This window comes from Drosophila nasuta, chromosome 2L (genome assembly GCF_023558535.2).
Source record: "Drosophila nasuta strain 15112-1781.00 chromosome 2L, ASM2355853v1, whole genome shotgun sequence".
Lineage (NCBI taxonomy): Eukaryota > Metazoa > Arthropoda > Insecta > Diptera > Drosophilidae > Drosophila > Drosophila nasuta.
Genome location: NC_083455.1, coordinates 18,439,134 through 18,455,371, shown reverse-complemented (window position 1 = coordinate 18,455,371; position 16,238 = coordinate 18,439,134).

Genomic DNA, 16,238 nt, shown 5'->3' with positions numbered 1-16,238 from the left:
GCAGTTCAAGAAAACAGCTGACTAATGCACAACGATTAAAGTCTGAGGCGACCATATCGACTGTGTGTGCTGAGCTCTCCCTCCACTCACTAATACACACGGACTACGGACTCACTGACAGACCGCACACATGTAAAGCAAGGCAAACGACCAACAAAAAAAGACGAATACAAAATATAAAAAGAAACTCTTTGCAAAATGTCGCCGACGACATTTTATTTCGCCAGATTTTCTTGACTAATTTTTCATTTTCTTTGCTTGCAAAGGCGAATTGTAGTCGTAATAAAAAGAAGCAGAAAAAAAAATGCAAGAAAAAGCAAAAATGTCGAAAAGAACTTGGCAGTCAGCACAAGGCACAATTAATCACGGTCACAGTGTTTTGCGGTGTAACTGAACTGAGAATCGGAAAACATACGAATGTGAATGCGAATCCGACTTGGATTCGGATACAGATTCAAATACAGATTCAGAGGCAGTTCGTCGAGTATGCGGGGACTCGGCAATGTGACAAAAATTTCGCCTGATTTTGTCTTAATTAACGCCAAACGCTTCAATAGCGATAAAATATGCGCCAGTCGCTTTCTCGCTCTGCCCTGCTGCTTGCATTGCACTGTCTTTGGGCTTTGGGGCTTGCTCAATTCCAATTAATGTGCCTCACGCGCGCTCATCAGTCAACAGCAGGCTTGCGGCTGGTGCAAGATTTGCTCGGTTTCCAAATTCACGCATCATTCGCACATTGGTGGCAGACGCGATCACAGACCCCGAACCGCGCTCTCAGACCCGGTTGCATATTTAATTGGACCACACAGCGATGCAAGACAGATGCTTGTGTAGTTACCCTGTTAAATTGAATGTTGAAAGGGGTATGCTGAAGTTTACTTAGATCAAGTATAACAGAATAGCTTATATTTATACTGAAGTTTATTTCAATGCTTTTAGCTTGGTTTTTAGTGTTCGTTTTTTCGTTCTACATTCATTTCACATTTATTGAAAGTACTTCCAGGGTATCTCCTTTGTCACCCGTCTCCGTTCGGTCCCATTCTTAATTTGTTTTTCCTCACATTTTTTTCGGTTGGTCACCGCGTCGCCGCTTTGAACATTTGTCTTATTTTGCGCTGACAACTTTGGAAGCTGCTTAAGTCGCTTCACTGGCTTCAATTTCAAGCTACCGCCCGGGTGTAGGTGTCAGTCGTGTCTGTCTCTGTCTCTGTCTCCCCGCCAGCCTCCTCCCACACTCCTTTCGGGTCTTATATGCCATTGAACTCACCATCTACCATCTTGGGGTTGTGTGTGTTTGTGAGTGTTGATTTACGGTTCGCATTGCTAACCAATTATGACTGAGTCAATTGCAATTGCTGTGGCTCTGTTTGTCGTTTGATTAGCATAAAACAAACTATAATTTAAATTTATTAACTAGTTGAGTTTTACAGTATGCAGCAAGTATTTGAGAGATTGTCTGATTGCATGTTGTGTATACGCCTTGTGGGCTGTCAAAAATCATAAGCCAGCTCACTTGTCAACGCTGTCAACTGCGCACTCGACTCGTGATCATTCAGAATGCTAATTTCTATGCCATATAACAAACTTGTGGTCCAGCAGCCATGAAGATAGAGTTCAGCAGACACAGCTGACAGAGGAGTATTAATGAAGCCGTCAGCAGTTCGAGTCAATGACAAAGTGAAAGGCAGCAGGCAGCATCCCATCCAAAAACTTTCCAACATAGAACAGAAATTAAACCAAAAAAACAAAAAAAAAAACTGCTGCACTGACTCATCGAGAATATGACGTCTTAGAAAGACCTTTTACAAATCATATAAAATCATATTATTCATCGATCATTCAATGCGCGTCATAATTCGCTAGAAAGAAATATAGTTTGTTATGTTTTATTTTTTCTCTGTATATTGTGAAATGACCCGAGTTATGAGTATGATCTATATGGGGCCTTGTTCAACTGTCGCTTAGTTTCCATTGTTGAAGAGACAATGGGCGCATTACCCGAACTCTAGGCGAAGTGAACTGAGCGTGATCGTGACTGCACATTGTTTATAAGGTGTGAAAATATTTAAGACTTTACATGAAAACGTTTGCCTACAAAACTGTTGATCGTTGAAAATTATGATTGATGATTGAACGATTGAATGCGCATTCAATTGATTCATGTACCACAAAAAACAAAAAAAAAACGATAAAATCAAATGAAAAACTCTAACAACTTGTTGTCCTTACAAGTTCTCTCTTTTTTTTACCTCTATAAATTTTTGTTTTATTCGTTTCTTTGTACATGCTTTTTTATAGTTATCATAAAATAATTGCCTCGAGTTTTATAGCATTGGGAGATTTATGCCTCGCAGGCGATCGATCAGCGTTTGTCAGCTCGATTGAAGGCGGCTTTTACTTCACGAAGGTATGAATACACTCGAACTACGAATACGAATCCATACGGGTACTCATACAACGCTGTGTGTGGGTGGTTGGTTTGTTATCGCTTGAGTCATTGGAGCCATTGTGTCTGGTTGGGTTGTCTGCGTGTGGGTTAGCCTTAGGGCAGCCAACAATCCGAGAAGAATGAGGTTTACGAATATGAAAACATTTGGATTAGTTGGCTTATAAAAAAAGCTCACAATAAATGTGTGTCTGTATAAATAACACGTGTAGGCATTTTTTATTGCTATTTAAATGTTGTATTTATTTAATAAAGTTTTATTTATGGTCAAAACTAGTCATAATGTCGATTCCGAGATATTTATTAAGATCTTTATTGATGTCTTTGTAATATTTAATTAATCTGTTGAATTTTTTGTTTGGCCTTAATCGATTTTTTGTTACATAGATTGATGAAATGTGACGAGAATTTTAATGCAATCAGCACTAAAAGTGTTTTGTGGTTTTTGTTCAGCTAAATTTTCGCTTTCTATATTTCAACACACAATACTTTTGAGTATTTTTGCCTTTCACTTGAGCGACCTACGCAAAAATGTTGTGGATTCGGTGATTGCCGAAACCTTAAAAGTCTTGTCAATCAACAGTTGACAAGGTTTACCTGCCTGCTAATTAAGAGTTATGATCGATCTAAACATGCATAAATTGCCTGTGAATAAGCGCAACACTAACAACAAGTTGTGGTAGCTACCGCACAACATCAACATCTGCTTACCATATAACACAGAAATACATACGGACATACTACATACTAAGAAAGAGAGAGAGAGGGACAGAAAGAAGCCGTAAGTTTTGCCTGGTTTTGGCTTCTTGGTCTTTAGCAACATGGGCAATGGGCAATGGGTTTGGCCACAATGTTGCTAAACATGTCAAGAGCTAAACTGCGTGGCATTGTTGTAGCATTCGATGCTGGCGTTGTTCGCTTTTAGCACCCTACAGCCATTTCACATAAACATTACGATAGTAGTCGTTTGGCCCAATGAACACGTTACAACAAGGAGCTCTCAAACTCCGACAGCAACAACTCCTCGGTCTCCTCTCACAAAACTCTCGCACTTATATTTCTTTTCGGGGCATGTGGCACTCGTCTTTTTACAAAAGGCAGCGTAAATTGAGTTTATTGCGACGCCGTATTGCAGGCAAATTACAGGTCGGCGCATTTAACTTTGTGCCAGGATATGAAAGGGGGCAGACAACCACTGGATACGAAGCTGCCTGTCAGCTAATGAGTGTTACCGGGCGCGACTGCCAAATGTTTTCTGCCTGTACCTCAAATGATTTTTTGCCTCAAAGGGCATACTAAAGTTTAAGTTGCTAGAAAGGACATTAAAATGTTAGTATACCAAAAGTTGTTGTAGATCTAAATCAGAAATCGTAGATGAACTGATTATTAAGATGATTTAAATAAAATATTGACAGAGGTAGAGCATATAAAAATAATAAAGTAGGGTATGTTATAGCAGCGCAAGTTCCTTTCATTCATCCGACTCGTATGTCAAAATAACCCATAGTTTTTTGTACTCTCTCAACGTTATTATGATTATTATATTTCAACCTTTTTTTTTTTGAGTTGTTCATTTTGCATTTCATATACAATTCATTCAGCAATGGTCTTAATTTTTTCTCACCTCGTTGCATTATTTAACGCAAATTAAAATAATTTGCGGTTCCGTTTCAGGGGCTCCACATACTTACTTCTTACTTACATACAGTCGGTCCACTCCACAGCAATCAACTTGAAACAGGTTCGCTTCAGGTTCAACTCAAGTGCGACAGTCGACAATACAAATTCAAGTGCAACACGCATATGCCGCTAAAGAAATGTGCACTTTTTGTTTTTTTTTTCTTAAAGCCGAGGCAACAACTTAAGAAGAGAGAAAAAAAATAATATTGCAATTTACATTTGCTGCAATTATGAAAATGAATTGAAAACTAGCGTCGGCAACGTTGAGTCGCGTCGACTCGAATTATAAATTGAAAGCAAATGCAGTAATATTCTCTTAATGGTCTACAAAATGGGGTACATTGACTTTGATAAAGATTTCACTTTAAACTATTTCAAGAATTTACTAAGCTTAAATGTGTTGATTGTATGTAGAATGTATTTAAGAAATACTTCTGTATGCAATCGAGTTGTAGCTATTTTGGCTGACAATTTGGTATACTTTGTACTCTATGGTATATTTTGAATGAAGTACTTCATCGAAATACCAAATAAGCTCAAATGTGTTTATTGTATGTAGGATGAATTTAAGAAATACTTCTGTATGCAATCGGTTTTTAGCTACTTTAGCCGACGATTTGGTATATTTTGAATGAAATACTTCACGATATACCAAATAAGGCCTTCAGTATAATTTTGTATGTTTGAGGTATATTATTTGGTATATTTTATGAATAAAACAGCACTTTTGCTTTTACTCAAAATGGGTAGCGAGTATCTCACAGTCGGGCATACTCATCTATAGCGTTTTTACTTGCTTTAATTTGTTCTTCGCTGTTGCATTTGGTCTCCTTTGGATGTTTGCTGCTTCCGCACTTATTATGACAGGTGACAACACTTGAGGCGCGCCAAAGGAGGAAATGAATGTGTCGTTGCTGTTGCTCTTGTTTAATATGTTGCTGCAGTTGTGCTTGGATGGATGGCTGGATAGCTTAACACTAGGGGTGTATTATCCACTAAGTTGTTTTTAAAAGCAAGACAAGGCATCATTTTGGTTGCTCGCTGCGCTGGTAAAACTTGTTAACTGCTTTTGGCATGCAAATGAGACATTAGTCAAACGCACTGGGGCATCAACTAACTATAAGCCTAACCCTTTATTCTTGGCAGCAGCAGCAGCAGCAACAGAAGGGGCAGCAGAAGAAAGTGGTAGTAGTAATAACAGCGGGAGCTGCGGGAGGTTGCCCCATAAACAAATAAACACATTTTAACCCCTTTTTTTTTCGTAGTTTGGCTGATTTCAGTTGCTTTTGCCATGAACTAAGACCAAGGTCTATGGAATTTCAGGCACCTGCCAACGCACATGTTTAGACAAAGGCATTAACAAATTTACTGCTATTCGGTTAATAGTTTGGCGCCCTGGCTAAACAAAGGAATGCTCATCGTCGTTACATTTGTTGTAGTTGCTGTTGTTAGTCGTTGTTCTCACTCTATGGGGTTTTTCTTTATGGCATATGCGCATGTCGGCAATTACATGAAAACTTGAAATTGTTTCACCTTTGATGTTGGCCCGTTGATTATTATTTGTTTGCCTCTCGCCTCTCGTTTGCTTGTTCTGTGCATGTCAGTCCATCATTCCGTCAGTCAGTCAGTCAGTCAGTTAGTCAGGCAGTCAGGCAAGCCAGTCCAGTCGCTCTCTAATAGACTTTGCATTGTTGATAACAGAACCATACCATATAACACATATCAACACTTGCAAAAGTGTTTTGCATTATGCACTTTGTGCGCTGACAGAAAATCAATTGGGGCCATACCAAAAAGCTAAAAACTTACCAACATATTTTCCTGTTGACAGCAATTTAATATTATCGCTGTGTTATTTTCTGCACGTACCCAGTGAATGCAACAGACCCAAACATGCAAGCTCAACGGGATGGGAAATGAGGATGTAGATGAGGAAGAACTTCTAAAACGCCTCATATTGCCACTTGAGATATTTTCCTAAGAGAGTGAGCAGGCTAGGGATATTATTATGGAATAATCAAAGATATTCTTTAGTTAAGAAATTCAACTGATATTAATATCTTGAATGTTTTTGTTATTATTGCGTTTTATTTTATAAGTGGTTATAAATGTCGAGAAAAACATATATTTAAAACGCTGGGTTTGAAATTTAAACTAATTTTATAGATTAATATTAATTTATTTTTTTATTAGCTAATTTATTTATTTTTTCAGAAATTATTTTTTGTGAAACTTATTAAAAATCTCCTTTAACTTCTACTTTTTCGAGTTGATCTGTTTTTTTGAGTTAAAAAAAAAATATATATACATATATATTAAAAGTTTTACAGGAGTTGAGTTTAAAATTCTAACTATTTTGAAGTTCATTCATTCTTAAATTATTTAAAACAAAAATGTATCTCATTAATTAAATTAGAAATCTCCTTTAATTTTAACAATTCAGATCGCGTTTTATTTGGAATTTTAACAATAATGTAATGAATATATATATTTTACACTATTCAAGTAATTAGAAAGTTTTTTAATTTATAAATCATTTGCAGTGAATATTTAATTATTTGTTATCCATTTTAAACTTATTAGAGATCTATAATAAGAGTTATTTTTAAATTATTTTCAATGAATATTAAATTATTTGTATATACTATATATCAATTTAAAGTTTAATAGAAATCTTCTTCAAATTTTATATATTTAAGCGTGTTGATTTTCTCATATTTTATTGATACAAAGATTAAATAAAATATCGCGCGTGTAAGTCGATTTCTTCGTATTAGTGCATTACTTACTGCAAAATTAGTAATGCAAATTCCCTGAATTATCGCTGCACATGATCATTTGATGAATTGCTGCTGCGCCCCTTGATGATATATGGTTTCGAAATTAGCAACGACGAAAACGAAAATTAAGATTACAACCGACCTCACCTATGTATTTTAGCTTTAGCTGCCTAAAGTTGGCATTTCTCGTAATAAAAAATGCTTGCCTGCTAGCACGACAATAAAAGCACACAATCCTACTTCCCTTTTACTGCTCCTGCCAAGCGTATCCATTTCATTCCGAAAAAACCAACAAAAAAAAGAGAAAAAAAACTATTTTTATAACGTACTAATAACTGCAAAACTTTCACTGCTCGTTTTTCTGTCGCTTATGCGATGTTGTCGTTGTTGTTGTTATTAATTAAATTACACGGCAGGCATTTTACAACATTTACAGCAAATTACAACGGTCACATACATAGAGAGCAGTAAAAAAAACACAAAAAAAAAAAACATTATATCAGCAGTCCAAAAATAATCATAAAGCAGAGAACCCAGAGCTTCAGTTTCGTTCTTTGTAGTTGTTGCCAGTGCCAGGTATCCATGAGAGTGTTAACACTCATAACAACTGCTAAAGCCCATTTTCGCATGTTGGCAGCTTATAAAAATGCAGTCATATAGCACCACACAACTTGAACCTCCTCCTCCTCCTCCTACTCCTCCTCCCTCAATCTCCTTCTTGGCACAACTTTAGAGATTTTGTGTGTGCGATAAACACGCGCCCCAGCACAAAAGTGTAAATTAAGTCCATGCCCGTGTGTGTGGGCCGATGCGACGAATGGACGTGCAAAAATAAAAAAAAAGTAGCGTGAAAAGAGAGAAAACTATATCTAAAGAGCGAAGAGAGAGAGACGTAAAGAAAATTATGAGTTATGCCATGCAAGGACAACAGTCAGGCAGCTACACTGAAAAAGAATTATAAAATCAAGACTTTGGTCTAAGTACTAAAAATTTTAATCAAAAAAGTGTGTCAATAACATGAAAATCTTAAGGTTCGAAAACACATCAATAACGTTTATATAATATAAGACCAAGTTCTGATTAATAAGAAGAAAAAAATGGTATAGTTTTATAAACTCCAAAAAATTTTATTATATTTCATTGTTTGTTTTCGATCTATTTCATTATTATTTTACAATTTTTTTTTATTTATTCAGTTATTTAGTTATTCACTATATACTTATCTTCGACTCGCGCAACTTTTGAACCCAGGACCTCCTATCTTTGACTTCAATAAAGAATGAATCGCAACAGTTCGACTAGACTAAAAAAGTTTATAGCAATTTTCGATTACAGAATTACAGAATTTTGTAACCTAAATCTAGTATTTTTAGTTTTATTTTGAGAATTTGGCATTTTTCATACTAATGTTTAATGAATTAGTGGATTTATTTTAAAAACATAAATCTTAAGAACAATGTTCTCGATATAAGAAACTGTTCGTTTCTTTCAGTGTAGGCAGGCCAAGCTTCATTTGGTAAGCCCCGCCACTTGAAAAGAAGCCTAGGCGCAGTCATAGTCATAGTTATAGCCATGGGGCAGGGACATGTTGCAGTTGCAGCAGTTCCAACTGCGACTACTACTAGACATTTGTACAGTTAGCGTGTTGCTCATTAGCATGAAAATTTTCATTGTTATTGTTGCTGTACATGGAATTTATGACTGCCGCATGCGAATGTGGGTTAGTTCTCTCACTCTCTCGCAGTGTGTGTGTGAAATGGGAGCAATTTTATGCTCATCAGCGAGTCGCATTTCTCAATGCCAAGACAAAAGCGCGTCGCATTGCGTTGCCTCGCCTTGGCTGGCTGACTCGTCGTCGTCGTCGACGTCGCCGTCGTCGTCTCATAAATTAATTAATTTGTGGTGTGGCTTTCAGCGCGTTATCAATGCGCCAGGATCAGGTGAGCGCGACAGGATCGGGCATTGAGCTCAAGGGCAGCTGCCTTCAATAAAAATTGCTGTTAAGACTCATTATAACAAAGGCACCGTCTCCCCATCGCAGCTCACAGCTCACAGCTCAGAGCAACTCCTCGCGAAGTCCAGGATAATCAGGCAGAATAAACGTGCCTCAAAAAAACTGGCAACATGTTGCAAGCAACACACACATGATGACTGTTTATTTATATTGTTGGTGTTTGCTTCGTTTGCTGTTCTTTTCATTTTTACTGACTTTTTTAGCGTTGCCTTGCGACTTATGCAAACAAGCCAAAGTTGTACAACATCGTGTTAAAAAACTTGTTCGCAATTAAACGATGTCCTGCCGCGGCGTCGTCGCTGACTGACTGTCTACCCTGACCAAGTCTTCCCTTAGTATGTGTGTGTGTGTGGAATGTGCCACAATGAGCATGAGATGAGGCACGTTGCGCTGGCGCAGCACCTTCCACCTGGCGTTCGGGCCAACAACAACAAGCAACTTGGGGTGTTCAACAAGACAAAGGTTGCACGTAAATGACCCAAGTTATCATAAATATGTCAAAAGCTGAAAATTAAATGCACAGCATGCCAGTCCATACTACGATCCATGTCCAGCAAGATGCTGAGTCTCCAGCTTCACACTCCTCTGTCGAATAAAAAAAGGGCTTTAGCTTTAGATCTTGCATCGTTTCGTTTCGTTTCGTTTGGCTTGGCTTGTTTCGTTCTGCTTTTTTATTGACATTTTTGCACTTGTTTAAAAGTTTGATTTAATGCATTTTTCGCTTCATGTTAAACACGGACCACACGTGGCGCCGCCTCTTGTATGAAATTTAGTAGATCGCTTTTGGGGATTTTACGTTTTTTTATTGTTGTCATGCCCGCTACCCATAGGGTAGAAGGGTATTATAAATTGTACTCCCTCAGAAATAGTATTATATTAGGTAAAAGAAGGCATCTGCGTTTGCTGACAATCTGGTATATTTATCACTCTATGCTATATTTTGAATGTCATACTATATCAATATACCAATTATATCATTCAGTATATTTGCTTATATTTGTATATATCATGGCTTGGATTATGTGCTACGCTCATTGATGAGTTGTGTCAGGTGCTAAAAAGACGAGTCTAAAAATGTGCTTTATATATTATATATAACTAGAATAATAGCAAGGAATCTTATATATCATATGTATGGAAATCTTTTATTCCCATAAGTTATTTTTTCAAATAATTCTTCAAGGTTTATAAAAAATTACTTTGCTAAAAGTTTTCTTATTACTGTTTATGTTTAAGTGCAAAACTGATAAATAATTCGACACACAATGTGTGAAGTATTCAATAATTATTACAAAAAAATGTTTGTGTGTGAAATTAAATGCATTTATATAAACGACACGCACAAATTGTTAAAAGCAATTGTCAAAAGTGTTGTACAACACATTCCACACGCTTCGTTTTGGGGATCGGACAATTTAAATGCCTGGAAAGAAAGAAACCTCGACAAAAAAATACCTTTATACGAAATACAAGTTTTTGGGCATCCGAAATAATTGAAAACAAATTTTTGCATATGTTTTTCAGAAAGACGACCCGCAGAGCGCGAGCGAGAGCGCGAGACAAGGTAAACGAAACATTTTATGAATGAATAAAAAACTGCTTGATTGTGTGAGTGAGTGTGTGTGTGTGTGGAGACTGTGGCGACTTCTTGGCTACCTGGCCTCACACGTCATTCATAATCGTGGCTAACAAATGTTGATAAATTCAAAATTATTAGCCCGAATTGAGTTGGATATTTGGTAAGTAGTCGTCGTAGTAGTAGTAGAAGGAAGAGGAGAAGAGTGTTGTGTGTGTGTGTGTGGTGCGGAAAGTGGAAATGTGGGCTTGTTGATTTTAATAAATTGCGCCATTTATCATTGATTGGTGGTATGAGCGGCAGGGGAGGTCGGAGTCTTTATATCGTTTCCATTTCAGTATAGATAGTCAGTGAAGACAATGCCTTACAATATTATGTTGAAATCATTGAGAGGCCATTTAAGGCAAACTGTGGAGCTTTTCATATGCAAATGCCCAAAACGAGGACCACCCCGAACAACAACTCGCTGCTTGCTTCCCAGAGAAGAAAAAAAAAACTGAAGCTCAACTCAATTTTTAGTCTGTTTGATTTCTAAACAGAAATACTACAAAAAACAACAAGAAAACGAACTGTCTGATGTCAGTCGAGTTATTAGCTGGGCTGCTGTATGCTTATCGATTACAACTAATCGTGATTAAGTGCATTCCATTTGTTTGCTGAGGCTGAGGCAGCCAAAGCGGGCAACATGTTGCAGACTCATGCTGCCACAAACAGTCGCTGGACATTGCGAGGCAGTTAAAGCTTTGGCTGCAAGACAAATTAATCGACGCGATCAATTCCGCCTCTCGAACGCTGCTGATTTTGATCTTCGACACTTTGTGCACCTCTGCGACTCGCATCTTTGTATATCTCTCTTTCTTGATACTGCGTGTGGATCTGCACTTTTGTGCCGTCTCATTGTCGAATGGCTCAGCACATTTGTGTGCCGCGGTGTTAAATAGCTTGTTTGTTATTCACCCCACACACAAACACACACACACACAATTCATGGCTATCGTCCCCGCCTGGCTGTCTAACAGACTTAGGAGGCTGCTGTGGCTAAAAAGAAGGTTCATGTCCATATCGATTCTCATGCCCCATGCCAGCCCAGCCCAGCCCAGATTAGCTGACTCAATAACTCACGATTGTTGTTGAGACTGTCAGTCACTCAGTGGGTTTTTATTAGCACTCGAGACACTCGATCGAGAGGACTTGAAGGGTACTCGAGAAGAGAGCGCGCGCGCGCTCGCGCTGATGTTGCAACAATGATGTGCAACAAATAACAACAAAAAATCCAACAAATCTTTTTTACACTCACATTTTCGAGAGTCATGCAGCTCGGGCACGCGTCAAACTCTAAAGTTGACGCGCCAACGCGTCTCAGGTTATCCGTTTTTTCATATTTGATTCGTTTTCGGTTTTGTAACACAATTGTTGGAATATCCGCTGCACTTGAGCGCAAAGCGCTGACAAATTGGGTCAGCTCAAATTCAAATGCATATTGATAACGACAATAACAACAGCAACAACAGCAAACATTGTCCAACCAACTGACTACGTTGCCAAAATGCTTCCGTTCTGTTTCTGTTTGCTGCTAATTCCAGGAATTCGATCAACAATTTTCACACAGACCAACACTTTGTCTCCTCTTTTGCCATATCAACAATTAAATAACAGCTTGAAAGTCTTTTGTGAATTAAATATTTCTATGGATGTGTTGTTGTTCTTCTGTATGTGTTGGTTTGTTATGAAGCGTGCAGCGTGCGCGTTGCGCACAACAACAACAATGCAACTAAAGTGCAGCGAAAGCACTTCAAGTACTCAACGCTCAACGCTGCCAACAGGAAGCGTCGAAAGTGTCTTTAAAACAAGTTGCCAATTTCAGTGATGCAGTTGATGAACTAGCTAAATGCCCTGGGAGTTAAAGGAGAAGGAAATTTAAGTTACAAAAAATATAGAATTTAAAGATTGTAATATATGTTTAATGTTGATTCTATAATTGTTTTTTGTTCCACAAATTTTGTATTTTTATGAATTACAATCAAAGAAATTGAAGTTGCAAAATAAAGAATTTAAAAGTATTAAGATTCTAATACCATATGTTTAAAAAGTATTTCGAAAAGTTTACCTTTTCATTAAACGATTTTTGGTACATACAATAATAACTATACACTACTTTATGATTTCTGAAAATTTGGTTGCAATTAAAAAAAAAGTATAAAAGTTATTTAAGAAACACGCCTACTTATTAAGGATTCTGCACTCTAGAGTATATTGAATGGTACTATATCAATATACCAAAAATATAACTTTTGGTATATTTCAGTATTTTGTGATATACTATTTTGATATTTTGCTATTTTATTCAAAATGGGGTGCGGGGGAGTTCTTCTTAATTGTTTTAATTCCTTTCATTTTAATACACTGCGTTATATAAAATTTAAAAATGATCAATTTATTATTAAAATTGACTGTAGTGTAGTATATTAATTTCTGTTTTCATTTAGAATCGTGCACCAATCTTATCACATTTTATCTGTCATACAATTCTGTTACAATATTTTTCTATATATATATTTTCCACACATCATATTCTTTAGCACCTTTCAAGTGCTGGGTATAATTATGAAAAATTGCGCGCGCACAAAAGAAAATTGACAGAAAAACTGGAAAAACATGTTTTGTGCGGTGCCAAAACTTATGCCAGAAAGAGATGGTGATGTACACTAAATATATGTATGTATTTATGTGTGTATGACTGTATGGCTTGAAAATGTTGTTGCGATTGCGATTTGGGGACTAGGTAACTGGCTGGCCAACCAAGTTGCCAGGTTTGCGCTTGCGTGGGCTTTATTGGCAGTTTGGCGGTGTGGAAAATATTTGGCTGCAAAATTGCACAAATTAAATTAACGACATGGCGGCTGCATTTTGATACATATATTCCTCGAGTGTTGTATGAGTGTATGAGTGTGTGTGTGTGTGTTGTGTATGGATATACTACTAGTTATTTGGTATATGAACATTATAGACGTACAGGTTTCTTTCACATGAAAACGTCGGACAACAGCCTGTGGGGTCTTCTTGTTGCCTCCTGTTGGCTTGGCTCTCACACGCAGCGGGTGACAAGCGTTTCCATAATTTAGACGGCTCTTCATCACCATCACATCACCGTCGCATCACATCAGATCGGCGCTGAGACACAGCCACGAATCCATCAACAGTGGCGCCTAAAACCTGACCGGAGGTTTTCTCTTGCTGTTGTTTTGCTCAATTTCTGGTTCCAAGAGTCTGTAGTTAGGCATTGCATCACTTGTCAGTTCCCTCCTCTCCTCGCATTGTGCCACAAATTAATGCATGTAATTAATAATGTTGTTTCTACTGATCTTGTTGTTGTTGAGGTTCGTGGAAGCATGTTCTGCTAGTTTTTTTTCTTCTCTCTCTCTCTCTTGCTCTCCTATATATATATTTAATGTAGGTGCCAGTCCAAGTACGGTTTTGGTGTTAATAGGTGTGCCTTCTGGCTCCCTATTGTTATGCTGCTGGCCACAGATTTGTGCCTCTATTTGTTGCAAATCATTAATCACACCCAACTTATGGAGTAGTCGACATCGTCGTCAACGTGGGCCGAATCAACTCTAATGATCTGGAGTCTAGAGTCTGATCAGAATTCCGGGGCGTTCTTTGGGTATTGATCTTTGAGAGCAATCAAAAAGCAGGTAGCTTTGATTTTATACACCCAAATGTGATTGAATGATGTACTTCAACTTGTCTTACACGTGTAACATAATCTTCTTGACAGTTGCAGATGATGTGATCTTATTCCAAGAAGGAAAAATAAATGTTTTCTCAAGTGGAATATAAATTAAAAAGAATTTATATCAAAAAAATATTAATTCAATCAATGTTAAAAAAAAGATGATCAAAAGAAATTTCTGTATGAATAATTAATTCTGAGCTACGTTTCTTTATCTAGCATTATCTTTCTTATATGTTGAACGCACTCCTTAACAATTTTCTCCAAGGACTTTTAAGAAGCTTCTGTCGCATTTTTGCTGCAGTTTTGGTTATATCTGTATACATATATTTTTTTATTGACACACCCCTCACTGTGCTTCGAACTGCAGCCTTGAGAAGTTTGTTGTACCTCCCGATATATATGGATTGTAAAACTTTCCCAATGGCTGTGACAAAAGCGAAAAACTTGTCACCAGCTCCTGTCGCGTGTCCTCCGACTGAAGCAGCACGACGACTACTTAAACAGGATAGCAAAACAATGCATTAAATGTGCCTGAAACTAAATCAAAAGACGAAACAAGAAATCAATAAAATTTTACAAGCGCTGCCGACACCCGCAGATGCCATTGCCATAGAATCCATTCGAGGTCCTGTCCAAAGTTGAAAGTCAAAGTCAATGGAGAGCAGAGAGAGTTCTCAGGAATTGGAAAGCAACACGCGTGCAACTCTGTAAGATTCCATTATTAATTTTGTAAATGCGCGTGTCAAATGTCATCTAGTAAAAATCAAGGTGAGTTGTGAGTTTGTGAGCGAGGGCGTGTAGAACTCATTACCAACTCGGTTCGAAGGACGAAGGACGATATTGTCATAAAGCGGATGGCCATAAAGCCATTGCCGGCCTATCAATGCGACCATTGTTTGACCAAAATGTGCATAATGAGCTGCCACACGCAGTTAATGACTATGACTATGGCCACAGCCTTGACAACAGCACCAAGGTCGTCGTCACTCGCAGTTCGATCTGATAATTAAATGTGCCTTTCGTCTTTATCCTTATGACTCTTCAAGATTGGAACTCTACTCTGCAAAAGGCACTCAACTGATTGAGTTATTTAATCGGTCTTGCGCCTAATGTATTCATTTGCTCTAACTACTTCCGTTCCAGTTGGCGCCCTCCCACACTTACTCACACACACACACACATCAAGCACTTGCCAGTTAGTCAGTCAATCATTGCGTACAGCAATCAGTTGCTAAGTCAGAACATTTTGATGTGGCTTCGGCACTAGTTGTGTGTGGTTAGGGTATGCTAACTATACTATACATTTCAATATGAATAGAAAACTTTAAGATATACAAAAATATATAATATCCATTCATTTTAAGAGATCTTCACTTGTTTTATTTTTCGAAATTTAATATTAATATTTTGTATACGAATCTCTTACTTTTTAGTGTACTCATTGTTCGTCTTGTTGCCTCTTTTTAATCAATTGTTTATTGTTGTGTTTACTTTGTCGCCAGCGGCCTTAAATTTTATTGTCGCTGGTCTCGTAAAAACGAAACGAACATTTTCAGTTGCGCGTATTTTGTTTAAAGAAACAAAAAGTATGTGTGTGTGTGCATCTCGATGACTGCGCTTTGATGTTCTGCCGTCGGCTATAACACGGCTATCAGTTCCTCTCGCTCTATTTCTGACTCTTTCTCACTCACTCACTCCACTATTCTCCTCTTGACCCCCATTTGTTTGTCCCTATTTCGCTGCTTCACGCTTGTGTGTCATTTTTAAAGGCAATTACGCATATTATTTGCACAAATTACGCATGGCAAATTATTTGTTCATATTTTATTTGTTATTTGTTGTTGCGTAAGCACGCAAGCCAAAAGACTCGTTGAACATGTCCAATGCAGAGTTCAAGTCTATTTAATACCCTATAGAAAAGCGAATGTGTTAAAGGGTCTAGCTGAAGACAGAATTTTATAGAAGAAATATATTAAAGTAAATTGTAATTTTAAAAAAATTGTATC